The following is a 27278-nucleotide window of genomic DNA, read 5'->3' on the forward strand; positions in this document are numbered from 1 at the left end:
TATCATCCCCGTTGCTTTATTTTATTTTATTTTTTTGAAGTTTGAGGGTTTATTTAGCACAAATAAAAATGTGCAAAGCTTTTTACTCATTTTCTTCACTCTTTGGATTGGTGATCTTGATAGCTAGCTGAGCTGCTCTCTCCACAATGACTTTGCGATTCTTAGAGGAAACATTGTGAGCAATCTCAGCACAGTAAGATTTGTTGCACATCAGGAGTACTTCAAGCTCTTTGACATTGTGCACCAAAAACTTCCTGAATCCACTTGGTAACATATGTTTTGTCTTCTTATTGCTTCCATAACCAATATGGGGCATCAATATCTGGCCCTTGAATCGTCTCCTCACTCTGTTATCAATGCCTCTTGGTTTACGCCAGTTTCTCTTGATCTTCACATATCTGTCGGACTGGTGTCAGATGAACTTCTTGGTACGCTTCTTGACGATTTTGGGCTTCCCGAGGGGTCTGAGAGCAGGCATGGTGCCGGCGAAGAGATGACGACCCCTCCCTGTTGCTTTATTTTATATAAGAATAATTAGAATTAATTTGTAGGAAGTTTTTTTCCTTTTTTTTTTTTTGCAAGGCAAATGGGGTTAAAGTGGTTTGCCCAAGGCTACACAGTTAGGTAATTATTAAGTGTCTGAGACCGGATTTGAACCCAGGTACTCCTGACTCCAGGGCTGGTGCTTTATCCACTGCGCCACCTAGCCGCCCCAGTAGGAAGTTTTTAAAAAAATCTTAAAAGCTTAAATCTGCTAATAATTTCTGGGGTTAGTTCCATGGTGACAGTCTTTTGGAGGTATTTCTCAAGATGGGGAAATTAAGCTTCCAAAGAATAAATGTTTCTGTTTCTTATCCTTTTTCAGAGGTAGAGAGTAACATGAATAATTGAAATATTTTATATCTTCCTTCAGAGGTACAAATCCTTGAAGGTAGGGAGAAATGACATTATCCCTTCTTTACAAGTGAAGAACCTAAGAAAGATGATGTAGCTTTCCTATCATTATAAAGTTTGTGGCAGATTCATATTTTCTAAAACCTTATAAAATATGACTCAAATATCACTTCTTGAGGGAGTAACCTTTCTTGATCTTCTTGCTTAATGATGACTTTCTCCTTTAGATTTCACAATGCATTTAGGTTGTAATATTGTGGATTATAAGGGCAGCTAGATGGCACAGAAGATAAAGTGCCAGATTTGGAGTCAGGAGCGCTCATCTTCTTGAGTTCAGATCTGGTCTCAGATACGTCCTAGCTGTGTGACCCTGGGCAAGTCACTTAACTGTCTTAAGCCAAAAGAAGAAATTGGCAAACATCTCAGGTATCTTTTCCAAGAAAACATCAAAATGGAGTTATGAAGAGTCTGACATGAATGAAATGACTGAACAACAACAACGAAATTGTGGATTATAGGTACTTGCCAATGCATTGACTCCTTCTAGAGTGTAATATCCTTAAGGACAAAGATTATATCTCATTTGCATTTTGTATCTCCAAACACTTAGAACAATGTTTTGGACACAGTACATGCTCAAAATATAATTCCTTTATTTTACCTTTTTGAATATTAAGGATGGAGAATCTGATTCCCAAAGAAGTTGAGGCTTACCTTAATTGACAAATTAAATGACAATGTGTGAAAAGATTAGTTTACTTCATCTAGAAACCTACAAAACTTTTCCCCCTTTCCCTTGTTATCTCTTTATTTCATCTTGTGTCTTCCTCTTGTTTCTTTTTCTTCCCTTTTTTCATATGGTCTCAAAGCATGTTTTTAGTGTTGCATTATTAGATGAAGTGTTCTGTTTTAAATTTACAAGGGTGAGCTGAATAGTTTATATTTTTCAAGCACCCTCTCACCCAGATTACTGCTTTTTATTTTTGTATGGCCTTTAATTGATTTGAATATGTGTTTGTGTGTATCCTTCTCGTTACACACACAGAAATCAAACTGGCGAAATTTGTCACTCCTGATTCAGCTGATATGAAGAACTAGGTAACTGTATTCTCCTTTGTTTATCTTTTTACCTAGTAGATATTGTTGCTATAGATTGGGCAGCTTCTAAAGACAATCTAGTAGTGAGCAAGCTGTCAAGGATATTTTCCTTGGGTTGCTTAGTCAGTTATCAGAGCTTTTATTGTGTAGAATTACCCAGAGCCTTTGGTCATAGACATAGAGATTGCACTACCTAGAATCCCAAAGCCAGCCAACTCAGAATTTTGTGGTTTTTGTCATTTCTTATCAAGTTTGTGGGCACAGCTTATCATCTCAAACCTTGCCCAGCTTGCATCTTAATTTCTCTAGTTCTATCTTTGTAGATCTGTAGGATTAAATGACTTAAATTTCAGACCTCCCTTCTCAGTGGGTATGTGTGGTAAATCAAGACAACAAAATATCTCTTATTTGGGAGGGGTCTGACTTTGAGGTAAGGACTGGCCTTTGATAAAATGACAGCAATGGGAGTGCAGGACATGGTTTTGCCAATTGATGAGAACAAAAGCTTTGAAGTTCATTTAAAATCATTCCATTGTCAGTACTCCCTCTTACTAAGGGGTAGATCTCCCATTCTCATGCATCTTTAAAGCTACAGGTTACCCTTTTTGGACTTATCTTACTTTAATAAAATTTTAGGATATTGGAATTCATTCTCAACTATTTCTGTTAATTTTTCTCTTTGATTGGAATAAAGCATTAAACTCCTCTCAAAGTTTTCCCTTAAGAGGCTTTAGGACTTTTCAAATGACTCTCCATTTTCTATCTATCAATGATTCTGCTTGATTTCAGCTTCATGGAACATCATGCCTTCATGTCAGGTACCGTTTCCCTTTTCAGCTTCCTTTTGTGTGATGTCTTTTCTCACTAGTTTGTAAGCTTTTTACTCAAGTGCTTGACTCATAATAGGTATTTAATAACTATTTTTTGAATTGATCAGTGGCCTACATTTGGAGGTTTCAGGTGAGGGAGAGGTCACTTATTTTCTTCTTGGCTTCAGTTTATCCTAGTTTTGATCCCTTGATTTTTCTCATTGAGAAAACTTGTAGTCTGCAACTCTTCCCTCCCCCACTTACCCCCAGTTCCATTTTCTCAGTATGACTAATTCTTCAACATGTTATTTCCTTCAAGCTAGTTATAGGGACTTCCTGTCTTTTTTCTTGGTTGTCACTATTCTACATTTATGGATGATAGGATTAGGGGCTGGAAGGGACTTTAGAGATCACTTATACAACTCTTTTATTTTTGCCTATGAGAACATTTGTCATAGGATCATTCCATATAGTCTGAATTTTCTTATGTTTACTTTCTCTGAATTTTCTTATGCCAATGACTTGAATAAACAGTTTCTTGGCTACCTGAAAAAAAATTAAATAAAAAACTCAACTTTTCTTTATGGGTCCAGCCATAGTGGCTCTTGCTGTCTCTGTTTTCAGTTGAATAACAGCAGCTGGTTTCCTTTCAGGAAAGGTTGCTTCCTCTTGAGGGTTTCAAGGAAATTCTGCTCCTGATAAGAGCAAAGCAGGCTCAGCTTGCTGGTTTGGTAAACAGATGACTCTCTCTCTCTCTCTCTCTCTCTGTATGGGTATGGGGGATAGTGATTCCTTACATCTGCCAGTGGGTGCTGTGACATTATTCTAAATATGTTCTTTTCATTTCTGCTAAGTAATTGTGCTACATTTGGTAAATATGCCATTTCACCTGGTTTTAGCCCACAATGTGTCAGAGCCTTCAAGAGACTGTTGTTAAAATGCATTTTCCAAAAGCTCTCTTCCAACATTACAGAGTTTTCCAGTCTGTGCTTTACAGAAAGTTATAATAGTATGTCACCTAGCATTTATAAAGTGGCTACTATTTACCAGATTCTTTGATAAATACTAGGGATGCATAGAAAAGTAAAAAAAAATCCCTGCTCTTAAGGAACTCACAGACTAATGGGAGAAGACAGCATGCAAAAAAATTTTGTACTAACAAGATAAATATAGAATAAATTGAGGATTGTCTCAGAGAGAAGTCACTAAGATCAGAGGACTGAGAAACTGGCTTATTGCAGAAGGTGGGCTTTTAAGTTAACACTTCAAGGAAGCCAAGGAAGCTAGGAGGTATAATACAGTATATGCTATAAACAACAGTGCATAAACTATTATGTATAATAATTTTCTGTATGTAAAATTTCATATTGAATTTTATTTTAGTTCATATTTCACTATATCAATCAATCAATAAACTGGAACTCCAAATGAGGAAATTGCTTCTTTTAGTGCTCAGAGTCTTGGAGACACTATATACAAGAATTGGGCTTTTCCTGACTCTAAGGCTAGTGCTATATCTATGTGCCCTCAAGTGGAGGGAAGCCATCCTTGGCTCTCCTCTCTACTTGGAATGCTGTACCACTAATGGCCCCTGCTCTTAAGGAGCTTGAGGTCTAATGGTGAAGCCAATATGCAAATTGTTTTGCTCCAGATTGCACAGCCCATATACTCTTCATTCTCTTCATGGCATCTGGTTCCTTTGCCCCCCTCACAGTTCATCTCTTGTGCTCTAACATCACTTTTTTTCCATCCCAGTCTACTTCATTGAGAAGTTACCAGTCACTTCACCTATAAATTTCTTTTTTTGCAATTCAAAATCCTGTACAGTCTGGTTTGACTCCAGCAAACCCTTCTAGACTTATTTCAAATTATTTCTCTTCACTCAGACTATTGTCAATTTTCTACCATCCTACTTGCTGTTCATAACACACGCCATGCCATGTTCCATCTTTTTGCCTTTGCACAGGATCCCATGTCTGCAATGCACTTCCTCTTTCCCCTCTGAAAATCCAGAATTTCCTTCATAGCTTAGCTTAAGGTCAGTCTCCTATATGAAACATTTACTGATTCTTTCAAGGACTAATGTTTCCCCTAGACCAAAATTACCTTGTATTTCCCTCTTTAGAAACTCCTTGAAGGCATGGACTGTTTCTTTATTTTCTTTCTTTTTTTAATCTTCAAGCCTAGCACAATGCCTGAAATGTGTTGTTTGTTGATCACTTGACCAACTTTCTGTCCTGTAGTTTCCACCTTCGCTGATTTTGAAACTCTGGATCACTATTAACCAGTTCATTCCTTTACACTTTGTCCTAGAATGGTGAAAATAATTGCAATGTCTTAAACTTGAACTTATTTCATCAAATATTAATTTATTGTGCATGGCCTCAATTGGGTTCTCATTACTGTTTGGAAGTCTGCTCTATTTAACCTTACTGACTTCCCATCTCCACTTTTACAGTGTTACAGATTTTTCTTCCTGCAGATCCCAACTTCATCTATCCTAATGACCCTTAGAGCAAATGACAATCTCCTATTTCACTGAGAACATTGGGGCTGTCTGACAGATTTCCATCTCTTAAGCATGATTTCTATCTTAGTATCATTACCCATTCTCTCCTTCCCTGACCTGGCAGAGGGGTACTCAGCTTGGTATTAGAGTGTAAGCTCCTTGAGTCTTTGTATTTCCAGTGTCCAAACAGTGTCTCATGAGCACAGAAGGTTAATAAATGTTTGTTGATTTATTAATTTATTGAAACGATCATTAATCCATCAAAGTTTATGTGGTAAATTCCATATGTCTCTTCCCCTCCCCTTTCTTTTTTTTGGCTTCTGTTAATGAAAAATAGTGATTCAACATCATGGACAGATGGATGCTTAAGTAAATAAGGATATTCCATGATAGAAATAAATGATGATATATTAGTTTCATTTTATAGATAGAGTATCATAGCAACAAAGGTTAAGATGTTTTGCCTACATTTCTAAGTCACAATCAGGGCTGAGATAAGAACTCAGTCAGCTAGGATTTATTAAGAAGCCAGTCACTATGCTAAGCACTGGAGATACAAAGAAAGGCAAAAGTTGGTTCTTGCTGTCCAGGACCTTACAGTGTAATGGGGGAGATGGTAAGGAGACAATTATGCACAAACAAGATAACTACAGGATAAACTGGAGATAATCACTGGTAGAGCCAAGTTAAAACCCTTTGTACCTGATGTGACATTTTGTAGGTCTTTGGGTTTCTGGCTCCTATAGAGAAAGAGGCACCTACTTAAGGTGATTAAAGGTGATTGAGAGACCACAACCAGAGAGGAAAGTCCCAGTAGATTGTTCCAGCTTTCATTCAAGAGGTTAACAAAATGGTAGATTAGAATTGAGTTTGAGATTTCACTAGGGTAGGAAAATCCAGAAGACAGAGCAGCAACCCCAGAGGTAAGACTAATCATCACAGAATAAGTCAGCCAAAACAAACCCCAACAGGACAGCAATGCAGGGATTATTTTTTTTTCATGTTCTTTGTATTCTTAGTATTTATCAGGGTATCTGGTAAATAGTAGCCACTTTATAAATGCTAGGTGACAGACTAACTAGTATAATTTTCTGTAAAGCACAGATTAGAAAATTCTGTAATGTTGGAAGAGAGTTTTGGAAAATGCATTTAATAATTATGATAATTAAGCTAATCTATATAATGCTTACAGTCTGCTAAGCATTGTGCTAAGCATTTTACAAATATCTCCTTTCATCCTCACAATCTTGGGAGGTAGGTAGGTGCTGTTATATTTATCCCTATTTTATAGATGAAAGAACTGAGGCAAACCTAGATCTCACCCCAGACTCTGTCCACTGAACAACCTGATTCCCCATGCTCATGCTAAATCTTTTATATTTGCGTCTTTTTTGGTGGCAGCATTATTCTAGGAATACCTTTTTTTAAATCATCTCTTCCCTGGGTCAGATTTCCGTAAAAATAACACATGAAATGGAAATGATGATGAGCACCACCCTATGAGGAGCAAGTTAAATAATAGATGAACAAATATTTAGGTAAATAAAACATGCCACATAAATTCCAGTGCTCTTTTAGTTTCCATGAGGTCATGATATTCCCTTAACATTCAACTTCAGTATATTGAGTTGCTGAAGGACATTTTGACTTTAACTTGACTAATCTGAGCCTGAGGAGTCTGAATGTTTGATTGGAAGGTAGGTACCCTCACATATATATCAGATGTCTGATTCCTGTTGGACTGATTGGTCTCTCAGTAGTATTCTGACCAAGTTGTTCACATATTAATTGGATGAGGGAAGGGATCCCCATGTACTCAATTTACAATGTCCCATAGTTCTCAGTGGTATTCATTCTAGGGTACTGCTTTCTTATTCATGATGCATCAGAAGAGAAAATGCCAAACAACTGTAGCAGTAACAGTAGCAACTTCTTATTCCTTCCCTTCTTCCCACCCCCTCCCTCCTTCCTTCCTTCCTTCCTTCCTTCCTTCCTTCCTTCCTTCCTTCCTTCCTTCTTTCCTTCCTTCCGTTCTTCCTTCCTCCTTCCCTTCTTTTCTTTCTTCCTTCATTCATTTCTTCCTTACTATTTTCCCTTCCTTCCTTCTTTCCTCTCCTTCCCTCCCTCCCTCCCTTCCTTTCTTCTATGTCTTAAGCTTTCATACATACTCATATACACACACACATACATGCATATGTACATCTGTTGGTGATATGGGACCTTTAAAGTCTTTAAAAATTTATATCCATAAGTCTTCCAGTTCATTTTTTATTTTATTAAGAAGAAACTATAAATAAAACTTAACAATGTCATCATTTTTCATTAGCTCTAATGGCTTTGTGACAAGATAGAAGTTCAAGTAACACATTTGATTTTTCCCCCTCTTTTTCCTTAATGCTGTCTGGCTAGAACATGTAGACATATTACAGAATCCTCTGCACTGAAAAGGGTGGGGAGAGGAAAGCTTTCAACTTGTTTTCTTTTTATTTTAATGGTACATGAAGTCATGTAAAACATCAGTAACTCTTGGAGGCTGTTACTAAATAGTCAAGTTTCTTTGTCTTGCTGTAGATCTATGAGGCTGATTTATCTGCAAGTAACAAGATTTCCCAAGTAAAATAATCTTGTGAGTCTTGTGAATTGTCACTGTCCTTATATTGAGCGAAAACTGTAGTAAAACTTCTTAGGCAGCTAGGTGGTGCCAAGAAAATCCTAAATGGAATTATGAAGAGTCAGATGACTAAAATTTAGATTGTTTTATTGTCCTCAGATCATTGGTTCTCAGAGTTGTCAGAGACCTCAGAGTCCATTTCATCCAGCCTATACCTGATGAAACTCCTAGCCTCTGTTATAGACTTCCAGTGAAGTGGATCCCACTACCTACCAAATCTACCCAATTTTCTTTTGGATTGCTTTAATTGTTAAAAAGAGTTTGTTTATATTAAACCTGTATGTACTTTGTCCTCTCTAATCTAAAAATCATTTTTCTTGGCATAGAAGATTTAGACAAAATTAAGATTGTGTACTTTCTTCTCTCTTGTTGGTTATACTGGCCCATTTACTCATTCACATCCTCATATGTTCTTTCAGGGAGGGAGACAGTTCTGAGGGGGTAAGCTGTAGACCTAGATTATGGTCATAATTATCATGTTGTTATAATAATTTACATTTATATAGCACCCTATGGTTCACAGATGCACTATGAACCTAGTTTTAGTTGATTCTCACAATAACCCTATAAAGTAGGTGGCACAGATAAGATTATACCCATTTTACAGATGAGGAACTTTAACTCTGTGGCTCTCATTTTCCTCATTTGTAAAATGGGGACAATGATAACAATAGATTCTACCTCAAAGAATTCTTGTGAGGATCAAATAAAATAATGGATGTAAAATGCTTTGCTGACTAGAAAGCTTCAAATAAACAACAACGGTTATTGTTATTATTGGATAGTGTGGAGGAGAGAGTGTTAGGCCTGGAGTCAGGAAGTCTTATCTTTGTGAATTCAAATTTGGTTTCAGACTCATAGTAGCTGTATGACCCTGGGCAAGTCACTTAACCCTGTTAACCTCTGTTTACTTATCTGTAAAATGAGCTGGAGAAAGAAATGGCAAACCATTATAGTATCCTTGCCAAGATGGAGTCAGGAAGTCAGACACAGCTGAAATGGCTAAATAATAAAATAATAAATATTATTATTATTTGTTGATGATTAATATTGTACATGCTTTATGCAGTATGCTATAGGATTCATGATTTTATTTGATCATCAAGAAAATCCTGTGAGGTAAGTACTTATTAACCCCATTTTACAGAGGAAGAAACTGAGTCTCACAGATCTAGCACCTTGCCTACAACTGCATGGCTAATAAGTGTCAGAGGTAAGAGTCAAACAAAGTCCCCTCATAACTCTGAATCCAACTCTCTCTCTCTCTTTCTCCTAGGCTGCTGCTCAATGATTTGTTTCTGGGGGCATCCTCCTACACAATTTCTTTAGGGAAAAGTGGAAGGGGCTCCAAATATGGGTACACATTAAAACAGTTGATTGACACCAGCAGTTTACTTAACATTTAAGGAAGCTCCATCCTGTTTCCTTGCTAAAATACCTCATGATTACTAGCTGACTATTTCCAGAAGCTGTAGAGTAGCATGTAATGTGTATAAACGTATTTCTTGTCTGCCCAGGAAAGTAATTGCATTTGCTGTTCCTGGCTCTACCCTCAAGTCATCAACACCACACAAACTTCTTTATGCAGTTGCATCTGGGTGGGATTTTTTCATTTGAAAATCTAAAATAAGCAAGGGGCGTGAGTTTCCTTAAAGCAATCACAGTAACTTTGAGATTTCAACTGGAGTAAAGCGTTCTGATTCATTATCATTTGGAACAAAGCTTCCTTCAAAAAACGAAAAGAAAAGAAAAGAAAAGAAAAAGGTGGTGGTGGGAAGGATGCTAAATAGTAAAACTCCCCAGAGTTCTACTTGCACCATCTTAGATATATAGCTGCCAAGATCTCTGTTTATTTCCTGCAACATTGTCTCCTGATTTGGTCTCTCATTTGTCTCAGCTTACTGGCCTGAATAAAGTGGAAAGTTATGGAAACATCAGATGAAATGGGGACCTTCTTAAATTACCAGTCCCAATAACCTGAGCCCTAAACTGGCTTTTTGCCTTGAAATTTAGCATACCATCGAGGATGTAGTGTCTCCTGCCTCTTTGTATCTTCCCCTTGCCATCTGCTAGTGCTTGCCTCATGTTGGCTTTGAAATGACTCTGAATTCTGGAAGCCTCTGTCAGCAGAGTGCAAGCTTTGGCAGACCCTGCCACTCTGGAAAGGCTTCGAAAATGGGCTGGGTGATGGACTGTGAATCTGGAGCCCAAAGCCTTCTGAGCTTAGGGTGGGAAGGCTCATCTCCAGGAGTTTAGTCCCCAGGTGATTTTTGCTGTTCATATGCCAAAGAAAAGTTCTGTGTAAGGACACTGTTTTATGTTCTCCCAGAGGGTTGGCAGAAATTCTGCTTCATTAAGTTGAGGACAGGAATTCTGTACAATTCAAGTCATTGAGCTAAATTTGGGGATCTATAAAAGAAAATGAAAAGTAGTATCTGCCCTTTAGGAGCTAATATTCTACAGGGGAAAGGATCCAGCATGTATCAGAGAAGTAACTGCAAGGTTATTTGAGGCGGGAGAGAAGGTAGGGAATAACTCAGTTGTTTATCATTTATTAGATGCCTACCATGTGCCAGGCAGCCAGGTGGCACAATGGATAGAGTGCCAGGCCTGGAGTCAGGGAGACATCTTTCAAATCTGACCTCATACATGTAATAACTGTTTGATCTTGAACAAGTCCCTTAACACTGTTTGTCCTAATTTCCTCATCTGTCAAATGAACTGGAGATGGAAATGGCAAACCACTCTATTATCTTTGCCAAGAAAACCCCAAATAGGGTCACAAAGAGAAGAACATGACTGAAATGACCGAACAACCACCAGCACTGGCAAAAACAACAAACCGGGCACTGTCTAATTTCTGGGGTATACAAAGAAAGGCAAAAAAGTAGTTCCTGCTCTTAGGGAGCTCTCTGTCTAATGAGGTAATTTCCCCTAGGAAGAGGCCATGAATGAATGAATGAATGAATGAATGAAAAAGCATTTATGAAGTACTTGTCTATGATAAACATTGTGTTATTTGGAGGTGAGGGGACAAAATCTAAAATTAAAGTCAGTCTCTACCTTGAAGTATCTTACATTCTAATGAGAGAGATAGTGTACGTAGTGTTGGTCAGAGAGGGGCACATTGATCTAGAAAGTTAGTTGGATGATAGATAGGTTTATTGGGGAATAAATCAATGCACCCCACTAGAAGCAATGATAAGTTGATTAGATCATGGTTCTCGAACTAGAGGGCGGAGTGGTAGTGTTGGGAAGCTTGGTGGGGTATGGAGAGCATATTTTTCTCAGCAACAAATCTAATGGTAAGGCTTTGTAGAAGATGGCCAGGGAGAGGCAAAAGTGGGCGTTGCCCAGAGTGAAAGTTCTGGAAATGAAGGATTCTAAGAGGTAAAAGTGAGAAGAGGAGCACATACCAAAAGAGAGAGATGGCACCAGAACATGAAAATCAGAGATGAATACCAAGTTTAGGGAAATAGCTACTGGGAGACAACTAGGAGTAAGTAATGCAGACTGTGTGATGGGGAATAATATGAAATAAGCCAGAAAAGGAAGATGGGAACTCAGTTATAGAAGGCTTTAAATGCCAAGATAAAGAGCTTATATTTTATCCTTAGAGGCCATAGAGAACTGCTGAAGATGTTACAGCAGAATAGATGTTTTTTTCTGGTCCCTATCCATTTAAGTCACTTTTTTTTTTCAATTTTAGAAAGGTTTTATTTATTTTGAGTTTTACAATTTTTCCCTCAATCTTGTTTCCCTCCCCCATCCCCCACAGAAGACAATTTGTTTGTCTTTACATCATTCCATAGCATGTATTGATCTAAGTTGAACGTGATGAGAAAGAAATCATATCCTTAAGGAAGAAACATAGTATGAGAAATAGCAGAATCACATAATAAGGACAACTTTTTTTTTTTAAATTAAAGGTAATAGTCTTTGGTCTTTGTTCAGATCCCACAATTCTTTCTCAGGATACAGATGGCATTCTCCATCGCAAATATCCCAAAACTGTGCCTGATTGTTGCCCTATTGGTATGAGCAAGTCCATTAAGATTGGTCATCACTCTCATGTTGCTGTTAGGGTGTACAGCGTTCTTCTGGTTCTGCTCATCTCTCTTGCTCAGCATCAGTTCATACAAATCTTTCCAGGCTTTCCTGAATTCTAAGTCACTTTTTTAAGAGTGCATCATTTATGTGTTTTATTTAGCCATACTGTTAAGCAAGCATGCTCTTTCTTTTTCTTTTTTTTTTTTTTAATAAACTTGTTTCAACATTTTTCCCCACAGTTGCTATTGCTAACTACATTTCCCTCCATCCTATCCCCCACCTCATTGTTTCTATTTTATCTCTCCTTTTACTGTCCCTCTTCAAATTATTTTGAATTTGACTAACTCCTCCCATAATCTTTCCTCCCTTCTATCACCTTTACCCTCAACCCCTTTATTCCATCTATACTCAGTTGAGTGAGTATTATTCCATCTCTGACCCAGTTCCAGTGAGAGCAAGGCTCACTTACTCCCCCTCATCTTCCTTCTCTTCTCTTCCACTGCAAAAGCTTTTCCTTGCCTCTTTTATGTAAAATAACTTAACCCATTCTACCTCTTCCTTCCCTTTCTCCCAGCACATTCTTTTTTTAGCAAACATCTATTTTCTTTCTTCTTTTTATTTTTCTATTTTTCTTTTATTTTTTCCTTACATGCAAAAATAAGTTTCAACATTCATTTCCTAAGCCTTGAGTTCCAAATTCTCTCCCTTCCAACATCCCACTTTTCGTCACTGAGAAATCAAGTTACTTGGCGTAAGTTAAAAATGTATAGTCATGAAAAACAATACTACAATAGTCATATTGTAAAAGTAAACATAACCTCCCTCCCCTGCAAAAAGAGAAACCTTAAAAAAAAGAAAAAAATGTGTATTCAGACACTATCAGCTCTGTCTTTGGGATGTATAATATTCTTTATCATAAGTCTTTTTTAGTTATCTTGAGTCACAGCATTGCTGACAAAAGGTAAACCATTCAAAGCTGATCATCCTGGAATATTGCTGTTGCTTTGTATACAGTTCATTAATCATCATCTGCTTGTGTAAGTTTTTTATTGAGAGCATACTGTTCATCATTTCCCATAATTTCATCTTAATCACATACCACAAATTGTTCATCCATTCCCCAGCCGCTGGGTATCCCCTCATTCTCCAGTTCCTAATCACCAGAGAGAACTTCTATAAATATCCCTATGTATATAGATTCTTTTCTTCCTGTATTTCATCTTTTCTGGAATATAGACTTAGCAGAGGCATTACTAGGTCAAAGGGTGGGCATAGTTTTATATCCCTTTGGGCATAGTTCCAAATTGCTCTACAGAACTGTTGAATCAACTCCTCCAATAGTGCATCAATGTCTCAATTTCCCTATATCCCTTTCCAACATTTGTCATTTTCTCCTTCTGTCCTATTAGCCAATCTAATAGATATATAGTAGTACCTCAAAATTGTTTCAACCCATATTTTTCCTATCAGTGGAGAGTTAGGACAATTTAAAAAAAATTAATTTGATTGCATTGGTAACCTTATTTGGAAACTGTTCATATCTCTTGATCATTTATCATTAGGAGAATGGTTCTTATTTTTTATCAAGTTGACTCGGTTCTCTATGTTTGAGAAACTTTATCAAAGAAATTTGTTTCAACATTTTCCCCCCACAGTTGCTATTGCTAACTATATTTCCCTCCATCCTATCCCCCACCTCATTGTTTCTATTTTATCTCTTCTTTTACCCTGTCCCTCTTCAAATTATTTTTAATTTGATTACCTCCTCCCATAATCTTCCTTCCTTTCTATTATCTTTACCCCCAACCCCTTTATTCCATCTACACTCAATTGAGTGAGTGTTATTCCACCTTTTACCCAGTTCCAGTGAGAGCAAGGCTCACTTACTCCCCCCTCATCTTCCTCCTCTTCTCTTCCACTCCAAAAGCTTTTCCTTGCCTCTTTTATGTAAAATAACCTAACCCATTTTACCTCTTCCTTCCCTTTCTCCCAGTATATTCTTTTTTTGTCCATTAACCCCATCTATTTAATATCATATACCTTCAAATTCGACACCCACCTATGCCTTGGTTATATATGTCCCTTCTAACTACCTCTAATAAATGAGAAAGTTCATATGTATTATCAGTATCATCTTCCCATGCAATAATATAAGCAGTTTGACATCATTAAGTTTTTAATGATTGCTTTTCCTGTTTACCTTCTTTATGCTTCTCTTGAGTCTTGTATTTGAAGATCAAATTTTCTATTCAACTCTGATCATTTTATGAAGAAAGTTTGAAAGTCCCCTATTTCACTGAATGTTCATCTTCCCTTCTGAGTTTGTTTAGTTTTGCTGAGTAGTTGATTTTTGATTGTAATCCAAGCTCCTTTGCCTTCTGAAATATCATATTCCAAGCCTGATGATCCCTTAATGTAGAGGCTACTAAATTTTATGTTATCCTGGGTGTACCTTCATGATATCTGAATTGTTTCTTTCTGATTGCTTGCATTATTTTCTCATTGACTTGGAAGTTCTGAAATTTGGCTATAATATTCCTGGCAGTTTTTATTTTGGGATCTTTTTCAGGAAGTGATCAAGGAATTCTTTCAATTTCTATTTTACCCTCTGCTTCTAGGATATATCAGGGCAATTTTCCTGGATAATTTCTTGAAAAATGATCTCTAGGCTCTTTTTGTGGTCATGACTTTCAGGTAGTCCAATAATTTTTAAATTATCTCTTCTGCATCTGTTTTCCAGGTCCATTTTTTCCCAGTGAGATATTTCATATTTTCTTCTAGTTTTTTCTTCTTTTAATTTTGTTTTATTGTTTGTTGATTTCTCACAAAGTCCTCAGCTTCTCTCAGGTCCTTTCTATATTTTAAGGAATTATTTTCTTCAGGAAAGCTTTTGTATTTCCTTTTCCATTTGACCAATTTTGCTTTTAAAGGCATTCTTCTCCTCATTGGACCTTTTTTCATTTGACCCAAACTGGTTTCTAAGATGTTATTTTCTTCAGTAATTTTTTTTGTATCTCCTTCAACAAGCTACTGACTTAGTTTTCATGATTTTCCCATATTACTGTCATTTCTCTTCCCAATTTTTCCTCTACCTCCCTTACTTGATTTTCAAAATATTTTTTGAGTCCCTCCATGTCCTGAGACGAATTCATATTTTTCTTGAGATGCTTTGAATGCAGAAGTTTTGACTTTGTTATTTTTTTCTGATTGTGTATTTTGGTCCTCCATAAGGACCAAAGTAATTGTTTATGGTCAGATTTTTTCTACTGTTTACTCATTTACTCAGCCTATGACTTGATTTTTTTTTAAAGTTTTTTTTCTTTTGCAAGGCAATGGGGTTAAGTGGCTTTCCCAAGGCCACACATCTAGGTAATTATTATTGTCTGAGGTTGGATTTGAACTCAGGTACTCCTGATTCCAGGGCCAGTGCTCTATCCACTTTGCCACCTAGTGTCCCCTATGACTTGATTTTAAGTCTGTATTAAGGTGAGGCTCTGCTTCCAGGATGGAGGAAAAACTGTCACATACTTTTGTCCCATACAGCTGTTTTCAGAGATATCCTCAGATAATTGCAAGTTCTCAATTCCTCCAAGATCTTGTAAAAGACTCTGACTACTCTTCTGTCCTGTACTCTGGTCTGTGGATGATCACATGTACTCCTTTTTGCCCTGGAATCAGAGGTCCCTGTTTCTCTGCAGTCAGCTATGTTTTCTGTTCCTTTTCCTAAGACTGGGGCTTTGGATTGTGACACTGATCTGAGATATGGGTGAAGCAACAGAGTCCTGTCTTAGGGATAGCAAAGAGACCTCTGCAAACTCCCCTTACCTTTCATGGACTGAACTCTCTGGAAACAGCTGCTAGGTGGCTCCCCAGGTCTGCTCCTGGTCCCTGGGGCCAGGTCTGCATTGAGACCTGCATTGGCTTGGGCTACCCTCTCACTATGATATGGCAGAGTTTTCTTGCTGACCTGCCAAGTTGTCTTTGGCCATCCCTGGACTGAGAGGTCTGGAAATAGCCACTGCTGCCATAGACCCAGGCACCCCCTGGTCTTTTCCTAAATGGATGGGACTGATTCCCTCCAGGGCAGCCTGGGCTGTACTGCAGGTCCTTTCTAATCCTGGTGTAACAGACCCTTCCACAGATCTTCCAAGTTGTCTTAGGCTGGAAAACTGTTTCACTCAGTCTTTGTGGGTTCTGCCACTCTAGAATTTGGTTAGAAACATATTTAAAGGTATTTGGAGTGGTTTTTAGGAGAGCTGGCGGGAGTCCCTGCCTTTACTCCTCCATCTTGACTCAAGTCACTTTCTTTTCTTTTTTTTTTTCAAGGCAATGGGGTTAAGTGGCTTGCCCAAGGCCACACAGCTAGGTAATTATTAAGTATCTGAGACTGGATTTGAACCTAGGTACTTCTGACTCTAGGGCTAGTGTTTTATCCACTACACCACTTAGCCACCCCTCAAGTCACTTTCTTAAAGGAAAGACCTTGCATGATACAGTGAATAGAAGGAGTCTGAAGATTTTGCTGTTGTCAGTATGACCTTGGACAAGTCACCTCATTTTATTCACCTGGGAAAAGAGGGAGATGGATTTGAGGACTTCTGACATACTTTTTAGCTATAAGTCTATGAGTCTGGAATTGTTTATTTTTTCTTTCTATCCATTTTGCTTTGGCATTTGGGATTGGTGCTTTCTTCTCATTCTGTGATGACTGTGTTTTCCCACTAACTCTCTGTAGAGGATCTGCACAGTTTCCATAAAATGTTTTCTGGGAAAATTTATACTATGTGTGGGGCATGGTATGATTTGCATTTCAGTGGGAATAAACGGAGAGCTGGCTTTGACATTTTGGACTCCATTGTTCTCCTAGAAGGGAAACTGTCAGATGATCTTTTTCTTTTCACTTAAGAATTGATTATGAAAGACTTCATGTCATTCTTTTTTTTCTCAGCCAATATTAGAATACATATATTGGAAAATGACCAGATACAATTTCAAAGGAATATTTGACTTTTATTTTGTGGTCTGGTGTCTGCTTAATATTTAAAAAGACAAATTATTCCACAAAGCCAGGAAAAATAACTGATAAAATCACAAAATAAAGCCTGGCCATGACCAGCAACTGAACTCTTTAGTCATAGCTCAGACATAGGGCAAGTGGTTTTTTAAGTGAAATAGACCTCAATTCTCTGCTGACTTAATGATGTAACATGTTGCCTTTTGGGCAGACATTGTCCTTTGTTTGCACGGTCAAAAATGGGAGCCAAAAAAATTCCAAGCCAAAACCTACTACCCATCATTTCTGGTGTTTATTCTTCTTACAAAAGAAATGAGGGGACTAGGGTTAGGAATAAGTATAATAGAGGACTTTGTGACTTTATTTCAGGGAGTTGGGAAAGGCCTCTCTTCTTTTCCAAAAAAGATTATCTGCTTTGATGCCCTACATTCCACAATTATATTTGGTTGGTTGAAGTCATAGTGTCTTTGTCTCTTATTAAAAATACTCCAAATGTAGGTAACATTAAACTTCACTGTTCATTGACAATTCAGTGTGAATGAATTTATGAGGCTTTTTAAAGGAAAAAATGATATTTTTTTAAAGTCCTGTAGTCATTTCCATATATACTCTCATCCAAATTAACAAAGAAAAACAGATAAATTAACTTCAAAGAAACTTTTGTATACAATATAAAACAACTGTAAATCTCCCCTCGCATTTTTTCCCCCAAGGGAAGAAAGTACATTTCATTATCAATTGTAAGGTCTTTTCATGAAAGTAGAATTTAAAAATGGACAGAGAAAGGAGAGACATTAAGGATGCTGGTTACCTGAGGTGGGGAAGGAAATGCTAGATTTTTAGTGACAATCTGAAATGAAAGAAGTTTGAGTGAAGGTCTGTTGCCTAATTTAGGAGTACATGTGGAGTCCTGAAGATTGCAAATTTGATCTTTAATTAGGAGAGGAAATTATTTTCCAAAATTGGTTTATCTCAGGGTGTGAGAAGGAGAGAGAGAGAGAGAGAGAGAGAGAGAGAGAGAGAGAGAGAGAGAATATATGTGGAATGGGAGAAATGTTATCTTTTTCTTGATTTCGAATATTTCCTCTTCCCAGAGAACCATTCCATATAATAATATTTGTTAAATTTTAAAACAATATGATTTTTTCAATTACATGTAAAATAATTTTAATATTATTTTTTTTAAATTTCATTTCCAAATTTTAAAATGTCCAATTTAAAATTTCAGTCCCCAATTCTCCCCTTCCTCCCTGTCCCTTACCCCTCATTGAGAAGGCAAGCAATTTATTAAGCTACATTTTTAAAAGGGGAAAAAACCCAAAGAAACAGAAGTGAAAAAATTTAGCAAATGGATTAGAATATCTTAAAATACCTGAAAACATCTTAGAAAATTAAAAACTTAATAAAAACAATTATCTTCTTTTTTAATTTATTTTTATTCTCATTTTGTACAAATTTTTTTTACATTAATAAAATATTCTTGTTTACAAGTAAACAAAATACCCCTCCCCCATGAATATAGATAGACTTGCTTGGGCAAAAAAAGTAAAGGGGAGAGAAAAAAATTAAAATTAAAAAAATAATAGTAATAATTGTAGGTATGGCCAGGTGGCACAATGGACGAAGCACCAGCCCTGGAGCCACGAGCACCCGAGCCCACATCCAGCCCCGTAGACCCAACAATCACCCAGCCATGTGATATGCAAGCCACCAGATCCCCACTGCCCTGCAAAAACCAAAAAGAAGAAAAAAAAAGACCCAAAATAAAATAAAATAGTGATAATAGTAGGGGTGGCTGGGTGGCAGACAGAGCATTGGCCCTTGAGCCAGGAGCACCTGGGTCCAAATCTGGCCCCAGACACCCAAAGATCACCCTGATATGTTACCCCAGGCAGGCCACCCAGCCCCACTTGCCCTGCACCCTCCCCCAAATAATAATAACAAAAAATGTGCTTCAGTCTTTGTTCCAACACCAACAACTCTGTCACGGGTGGATCACATTTTTATGATAAGTCCATCACAAAAGTTACTTCCATATTTTTCCAGTGTTGCCATTGCTGATCGCAGCTCCCTCCTTTCTTATTTCTCCACTACCATGTACTATATTTTCTCTCTCCTTTCACTCTGACTCTGTTTTAGGGTTGCTGAGTGGCACAGCAGACAGATCCCTGGTCCTGGGGCCAAGAAGCCCTGAGCCCCCATACCACCCCTTAGGCCCAGAATCCACCTGGCCCTATGGTCCTGGGCAGGCCTTCCAATCCCAGCCCCTTGCAAGAAGTAAAAAAGAAAATGTGTTATATCTGACCAGTCCATCCTCTCCATTTCTATTTTGCCCTCTGCTTCTAGAATATCAGGGTAATTTTCCTGTAGTAATTCTTTGAAAATGATGTCAAGGCTCTTTTCCTGATCATGACTTTCAGGTATTCCAATAATTTTTAAATTATCTTTCCTAAGTCTGTTTTCCATATCAGTTGTTTTTTCAATGAGATATTTCACATTTTCTTCTAATTTTTCATTTTTTTTTGGTTTTGAAGTATTGATTCCTGATTTCTGGTAAATTCATCAATCTCCCTGAATTCTATTCTTTGTCTGAAGGATTTGTTCTCCTCAGAGAGTTTTCTTATCTCTTTTCCCATCTGGCCAATTTTGCTTTTTTAAAGCATTCTTCTCCTCAATAACTTTTTGAACTGTTTTATCCATTTAACCTAAGCTGGGTTTTAGCATGCTATTTTTCTTCAGCATTTTTTTTGGATTTCCTTGACTAAGCTGCTGACTTCATTTTCATGTTTTTCCTGCATCTCTCTCCTTTCTTTTCCCAGTTTTTCTTCCAACTCCCTCATTTGATTTTCAAAGTCTTTTTTGAGCTCTGTCATAGCCTGAGCCCAATTTCTGTTTTTCTTGGAGTCTTTAGATGCAGGAGCTTGTGCTTCCTCATCTTCAGACTGAGTATTTTGATCCTTCTTGGGCTCACAGGCAAAATATTTCTCAATAGTCTTCCTTTTGTTTCTCTGCTTGCTCATTTTCCCAGCCTTGTCCTGGTTTTGGGGTGCTTCCTGAGCTTTTGGGGTACTCCCACAAGGGTCTCAGTGTGTGAGGCTAGGTCCTCCCTCCTGGTCTGTGAATGACCATAAACGACCCCGCCTCTGCCACGGGGCCGAGGTGGGGGGGCCGCTGCTGTTCTATGGGGGGGGGCCCAGACTGTGATCAGGATATGAATGTGGTCAGAGCCCCAGAGTCCTGTTCCAGAGGCAGAGGACAGAAGAACTCTGCAGTCTTTCTTCACTCCCCTCCCTCAGCTCAATGGGCTCCTGCTTACTGGCTCTGCCTGCTTCTGTTTCCTGGATCAGGGCTGGGGAAAGACCATGCTGCTTGCTGTGTGCCCTGAGGGCTGGGCTCCACGTGTTCGCTCTGGCAGAGGTCCCCCGCTGTTCCCCCACTTTGTGCCCAGTGCTCCCCCGGGGTGCAGCTCAGGGGACTCCCCCGCTGCTGTGAGCCACAGCTCCCAGCACCCTGGGGCTGCCTCTGGGAGGCTGAAGTTCTTTGGCTCTGGCGGGCCACCCCTTTGGCAGGCCGCCTCTCCGATCCCGGGGAGCAGAGCCTTTCTGCTCTTTTCCAGGTTACTTTGAGTAGGAGAACTGCCTCACTGGGCCCCTTTGTGGGTTCTGTCTCTCGAAAGTTTAGTTAGAGTCCTTAGTTTATGAGTTTTTATCAGAGAGCTCCTAAGACTCGATCCCTTCATGTCGCCATCTTGGCTCCTCCCCCCAACAGTTATCTTCTTGATATAGGTTGAAAAAATAAAAAAAAATCTATTTTCTAAACAAATGTTATTGAATGGGTGAATGTAAGAGGACCATTTTTCAGAGGTTTAGATCAGACCCATAACTGTTATCTTCTATTTTGGCATGACTCTCCTCATGAAACTTTTATTGAAACTTTAACCAACATTTGCCAAGATCTTATTTTGTACAGAACACTGAACTAGACACTGAAGGAGATGCATGGAGAATGAAATTTAATCGGGAAAAGGGAAGAGTAGAAAGAATATTTCTACAAGGAGCTCATGGTTATAAGACAAAAGATACTTGAAGAGCCTTATTTCATCTATGGTCCCTTACCCTTCAAGGCAGTAAGAGGTTTAGTGAGACCAGTGAGCTCATATAATTGTGTAGTTGCAAAGATAAGTTCTGGGTAATTCTGGGAACTTTTGGATCAAATTCTTTTTACTAAAACATAATGAGTCTAGAGAGCCTAGAAGTGATATAGGCTTATTCCTCTTAAATGGATAAAACTTTGTCCATTGCTGATGATGGTTCTGTTGATGGCTCTAATTTTGATGAAGCATAACTCTTAGTCCAGCCATTAAATGAAAGTTGGGTGGTATAGTGGAAAGAGTGCTGACCCTGGAGTCAGAAAGCCTCATCTTTGTGTGTTCAAATCTAGCTTCAGACACTTTCTAGCATTGTGATCTTAGGCAAATCACTTAATCCTATTTATCTCAGTTTCCTCATCTGTAAATGAGATGGAGAAGGAAATGGCAAACTACTGCAGTATCTTTGCCAAGAATATCCCAAATGGGGACATGAAGAGTCAGACAGAACTGAAATGACTAACAAGAAAAGCAATTACTCCAAACCTCATACTTTAGAGTTTTCCTCAACTACTGGTGGCTGGACAGTGATTCAGGGATTCAATAGACAGGGGGAAAAGAATTTGACATCACTGGGTGGTATTAAAAAAGACTTACATTTCTCTTCCTGAGTTTAAGGGAACTCACTTAAAAAGCTCTACCTATAACAGTGGCTCTTAACCTAGGGGTCCATGAACTTTTTTGTTTTTTAAATTAAATTAAATTTTATTTTATTTTTTCAAATGAAGATTCACCTTCTTTCCCTCCCACATTCCCCACCTCTTCCCCTAATTCCAAACTTCTGTTAAGAAAACAGGAAAAAAAAATTGCTATTATGAATATATGATGCAAATTGCATTAACATAAATGCCTGCATTGGCCATGTACCCAAAAAAAAAAAAACCCCAAAAATTCAATCCATACTTTATCAACTTCTCACAGGAGGTGGATAGCCTGTTTCATCTTAGAACTGTAGTTGGGCATTATATTGATCAGAGCTCCTAAGACTTTTAAAGTTGATTGTATTTACGGTATTGTTATATATAAATTGTTTTATTGACTCTGTTCACTTCACTCTACTCATTTCATAGAGGATTTACTAGATTTCTCTGAAACCATTTCTTTCATCACTTCTTGAATAGCATTACATTCATATAGCATAACTTGCTCAATCTTTCCCTAATTGATTGGTACCTTTTTTATTTTCCAATTCTTTGCCACCACAAATAGAGCTACTATCACTCTGTACAAATGCTTCCTTTTTCTCTTTCTTTGATCTCTTTGGTTTATAGAACTCATAGTCAAAGGATATCAATTTATTTAAAAATACATTTTAAGGGGCAGTGGATAGAGCACCAGCCCTGGAGCCAGGAGGACCTGAGTTCAAATCCACCCTCAGACATTTAATAATTACCTAGCTCTGTGACCTTGGGCAAGTCACTTAACACTATTGTCTTGCAAAAACCTCTATACCTGGGAATTACCAAAGCTAGGTTTATAAAAGACCTATTGGGGGGAGAGAGTAGGGAGAGGCACTTTCTATTTTCCCCCCTCTCCCTCTTGCCTAAGCTGGTCAATAAACAAGTAAAATACATACAACATCCATATTGGGGAAAGGACTGAATCATTCTCAATATTGTGATTGTGACCTTTCTATTTGTCCAGGTCTTACCTGGATTAGTTTCTCATTAATTTCTTTCCCTTTTTATTATCATTATCATTAACCTGGCAAAGATCCACAAAGATGAACACTTCCCAACAGAGAACATAATAGAAAGGAATGTATATGAAGCCATGAATCTCTAAAATGTGCATAGCTTGTTTTTTGCCCACATATTTCTGTGACAGTTTCAATCCTTATCTTTGTCCCTTTCTGAAATTCTTCTCTCTTCTGTTTATTTTCTTTTTATCATAGTATTTTATTTTTTCCAATTACTTAAGAAAGTTTTTAATGTTCATTTTTACATAATTTTGATTTCTAACTTTTTCATCCTCCCATCCTTTCTCCCTTCCCTTCTTCTAAAAATGATAGGCAGTTTAATATAGTTTATACATGTTCTGTCAGGTAAAGCACATTTCCATATTATTCTTAGTTGTGGAAGAAGAAAGATAAACAGAAAAAAAACAATTATGATAAGAATATAGTAATTGAAAAAATATGCTTCTCCCTGCATCCAGACTCCATCAGTTCTTTATCTGGAAATGAATAGCATTTTCCTTTGTGAGTCTTTTGTACTTATCTTGGATCATTGTATTGCTAAAAAGAACTCATTCATAGCTGATCATAACACACTGTTGCTGATTCTGTGTACATTGTTTTCCTGGTTCTGCTTATTTCATTTTACATCAGTTCATGTAGGTCTTTGCAGGGTTTTCTGAAGTCTGCCTGCTCATAATTCCCTATTGCACATTTATGTGCAATTATACATTGTCCATTACATTCATATACACCACAGTTTTTTCAGTCATTCCTCAATTGAAGGACATCCCTTCAATTTCCAATATTTTTGCCATCACGAAAAAGGCTGCTATAGATATTTTTCCACATGTAGGTACTTTTACCTTTTTTATGATCTCTTTTGTTTATTTTTGAATGAGTCCTTGATGGTCTTTTATTTTTTTCAATACTGTTACCACTATCTTTTTGCTCCCTCCAAATTCCTTCCATTTCTATGAAATTCTTATAACTAGTGTAATCATGGAAGAGAAATCTACACATTGATTGTGGTATAACATTCCGGATTTCCAGTCTGTCTGCTTTCTGCAAAAAGGTAGGAGGCATACTTCATCAACAGACTTTTAGCATCATGGTCATTACATTGATCAGAATTCTTAAGTCTTTCAAAGTTAGTTTTATTTTTAATGTTATATCCCTCTTTATTCTTCAATTCATACAAGTCTTTTAAACTTTCTTTGAATTTGTCATATTTGTCATTTCTTACAGCACATATATTCCTTTCATATACCTAAATTTCTTCAGTTAATTATTCTCTTTTAAAAATTGTTATTTATTTTTAATAGTCATCAAATTTGTTTTGAATTCTGAATTCTCTCCTTCCCCTCACTCACCTATGGAGAAGGCAAAAAATGTTTTACATGTGAAATTATGCAAAACATAATTCCTTTTTAGCCATGCTGCAAAAAATCCCCTAGAAAAATAAGAAAGTAGGGGTGGCTAGGTGGTGCAGTGGATAAAGCACTGGCCCTGGAGTCAGGAGTACCTGGGTCAAATCCGGTCTCAGACACTTAATAATTACCTAGCACCCCTGCATCCAGACTCTGTGGCCTTAGGCAAGCCACTTAATCCCATTTGCCTTGCCAAAGCCTAAAAAAAAAAAATAAAAAAAATAAGAAAGTGAAAGAAACATTCAGCTTCACTTTACACTCAGAGGTCATCAGTTCTTTTTTTTTGGAGATGGATAGTATTTTTCATCCTAATTGTTTGGTATCTTTGCTTTGGTCATAATAGCTGAAGCATTCACATTTGATCATTATTACATTATTGCTGTTACTATGTATAATGTTCTCCTGATTCTACTCATTTTACTCTGTATCAGATCATATAAATTGTACCAGGTTTTTCTGAAACCATCCTGTTCATCCTTTCTTTAGCACAATAGTATTCAATTACAGTCATATATGACATTTTGTTCAGCCATTCCCCAAATGATGGGCATCCCTTCGATTTCCAATTCTTAGCCCCCACAAAAAGAGCTGCTTTCAATATTTTTGTACATAGGGGTCCTTTTCCTTTGATCTCTTTGGGCTCCAGAGATGTTATTGCTTGGTCAAAGGGTATGTACAATTTTATAGCCCTTTGGTGCAGAATAGTTGAACCAATTCACATTTCTACCAATAGTGCATCCCCTTCTGCATTTATTTTCCTTTTCTGCTGTGTTAGCCAGTTGGATAGGTGTGAGGTAATACTTTAGAATTATTTTAATATGCCTTTCTTTAATCAATAGTAATTTAGAGCATTTTTTCAAATGACTTTAGATTCAACTATTTATTCTCTGGTTAATAGGACCCTCACTAATTTCTAACCCAAATCTACAAAGAGCAATATTAGTGTGTGTCCTTAAATTCACAGGTAATTGAAATGACCTTTCCTTTTAAAAATTTATTTTTTATTATAAACTTGACATTGATCAATACTGTTTAATATTAAAAGATGATTGACTCTGACCCTTCTTAAGTAACCTCTCTAAATGCCAGCACAATTACTGAATTGATTTTATTATAAAAATAATAAATATTTTCTGATTAAAGAGTCTTAACGTGAGGTTCAATCCTGTATCTCTACTTACTGTATTCTTCTCTCTGAATATCCCAGTGAGAAGTTGGAGATTCAGAGTGTTTAAGTGACTTACTCAAGGTTGAACAGAAAAGCCAAGATTTGAAGCCTTTAAAATAATTCCAATTCATCATTTTTTCTACCGTATTCTTATTTCTACTGTTTCTGATTGAGACAGCAAGGTATACGGTGGATAAAGTATTGGTCTGGAGTCAGGAAGATCTGAGTTCAAATATAACTTCAAGACACTTTCTAACTGTATAATTCTTGCAAGTCACTTAACCTTCATCTGCCTCAGGATTCTCATCCATCCATCCATCCATCCATCCATCCATCCATCCATCCATCCATCCATCCATCATCTATCTATCATCTATCTATCTGTCTATCTATCTATCATCTATCTCTCTATCTATCATCTATGTATCTATGTATGTATGTATCTATCTATTTATCAATATATTCTTCTTTTCTAAAGCTCTGATAGTTGTTCAACAAAGGCACAAAACTAGACATTTCATCTATTTCATGAGATGCTAACTGAGATCACCCTAGCTTGATTCTTTTATTTATCCCTTGTTACCTCCTCATTTCATTTTCCATAGTGACTCTTCCAGTTTTCTTATACCCAAATTCCTCCATCTTCATTCCTCATAATATTTTATCATCAGTACCTATTCTCCCTCCAATTACAGAGAGATATCCCCACTTCTTATTAAGCCTAGTATTTCAACCTGTACAATTTCTTATTTCCTCTTCTGTTAAGACCATTTCCCAAGTATCATACCCTCTCATACATCTTTAATTTCTTCCTTTCTCCTACCTGCCTTTAAAAATATTCAAGTCTCTTTAATTAAAAAATTTCTTCCATTGATTCTTCCATCCAGCTAACATCACATCTTCCCCTTCCCCTTCTCTGTTAAAACTTCTTAAAATATTTCTTTCTTGATATCTTTATTTCTTCATTACAACTTGGAACTGGTTTTCAACCCTATCACTTTAGTATAACTGTAATTGTCTTTTAGAAGCTCTTTCTAAGGTCCCCAATGAACTAATTTCCAAATCCAAAAATACTTTTTAAAAAGTTCTCATCATCTGACTGTTTTGGAGTACTCTCTCTCTCCTCAGAGATACCATACCTTATTGCTTCCCCTTTAACAATTTCTTTACTCTCTTCTTCATTTTTCTATAAACCATTTTGTGTAGACTTTCCTCTCTGGACTTTCTTTAACTCTCTTCTCTGTTTCTCACCATTCTTTTTTTTTTAAAAATAAATCTCATTTATTCCTATAGGTTTTACTGCTTTCTCTAAACAAATAACTCATAATATCAAACTCTTAGTCCTATCTTCTCTTCTGAGCACCAGATTTGTACTTCAACTGACTATAAATCATCTCTACCTGAATAGATATCTCACCAACACCTCAGACTTGACATTCTTCAAATCAACTCATTATATATTTCCTTAAGTCTGATTCTTTTCCTCACTTTATTATTTAGTATTATAGTATTCATTATTGTGGTTTTAATACTTCTGTGGTACCCAGACTCCTGTGTTTCTAATCCAGAGTTTATCTTTGATTTTCCCTTTCCCTTACTTTTCTTTTTTTTCCCCTAAATTCATTATTTTCAATTTCATATTCCTTCTTTCCCTTATCCTTCCCCCAACCCTTGAGAAGTCAGGAAAAACAAAAACTATTAAAATATCAATTGTTATACAAAACAAATTTCTGCAAAAGCCAGGTTAAAAATAAGCAAGAAAAAAGAAAAGAGAAGAGAGTATGTTTCAATCAGTACTCTTGAGTGCATTAGT

The 27278-nt window shown here is 37.1% G+C and overlaps 1 protein-coding gene and 1 pseudogene across 7 annotated transcripts in view; one reads left to right on the top strand and one right to left on the bottom strand.

Moving 5' to 3' along the window:
- The window catches only part of CSGALNACT1 (chondroitin sulfate N-acetylgalactosaminyltransferase 1), a 426592-nt gene that overhangs the window by 43409 nt on the left and 355905 nt on the right, over positions 1-27278 (top strand). The gene's annotated exons all lie outside the window — the stretch shown is intronic.
- Positions 68-478, bottom strand: LOC141504215 (large ribosomal subunit protein eL32 pseudogene; annotated as a pseudogene).

Source organism: Macrotis lagotis, chromosome 1, assembly GCF_037893015.1.
Source record: "Macrotis lagotis isolate mMagLag1 chromosome 1, bilby.v1.9.chrom.fasta, whole genome shotgun sequence".
Lineage (NCBI taxonomy): Eukaryota > Metazoa > Chordata > Mammalia > Peramelemorphia > Peramelidae > Macrotis > Macrotis lagotis.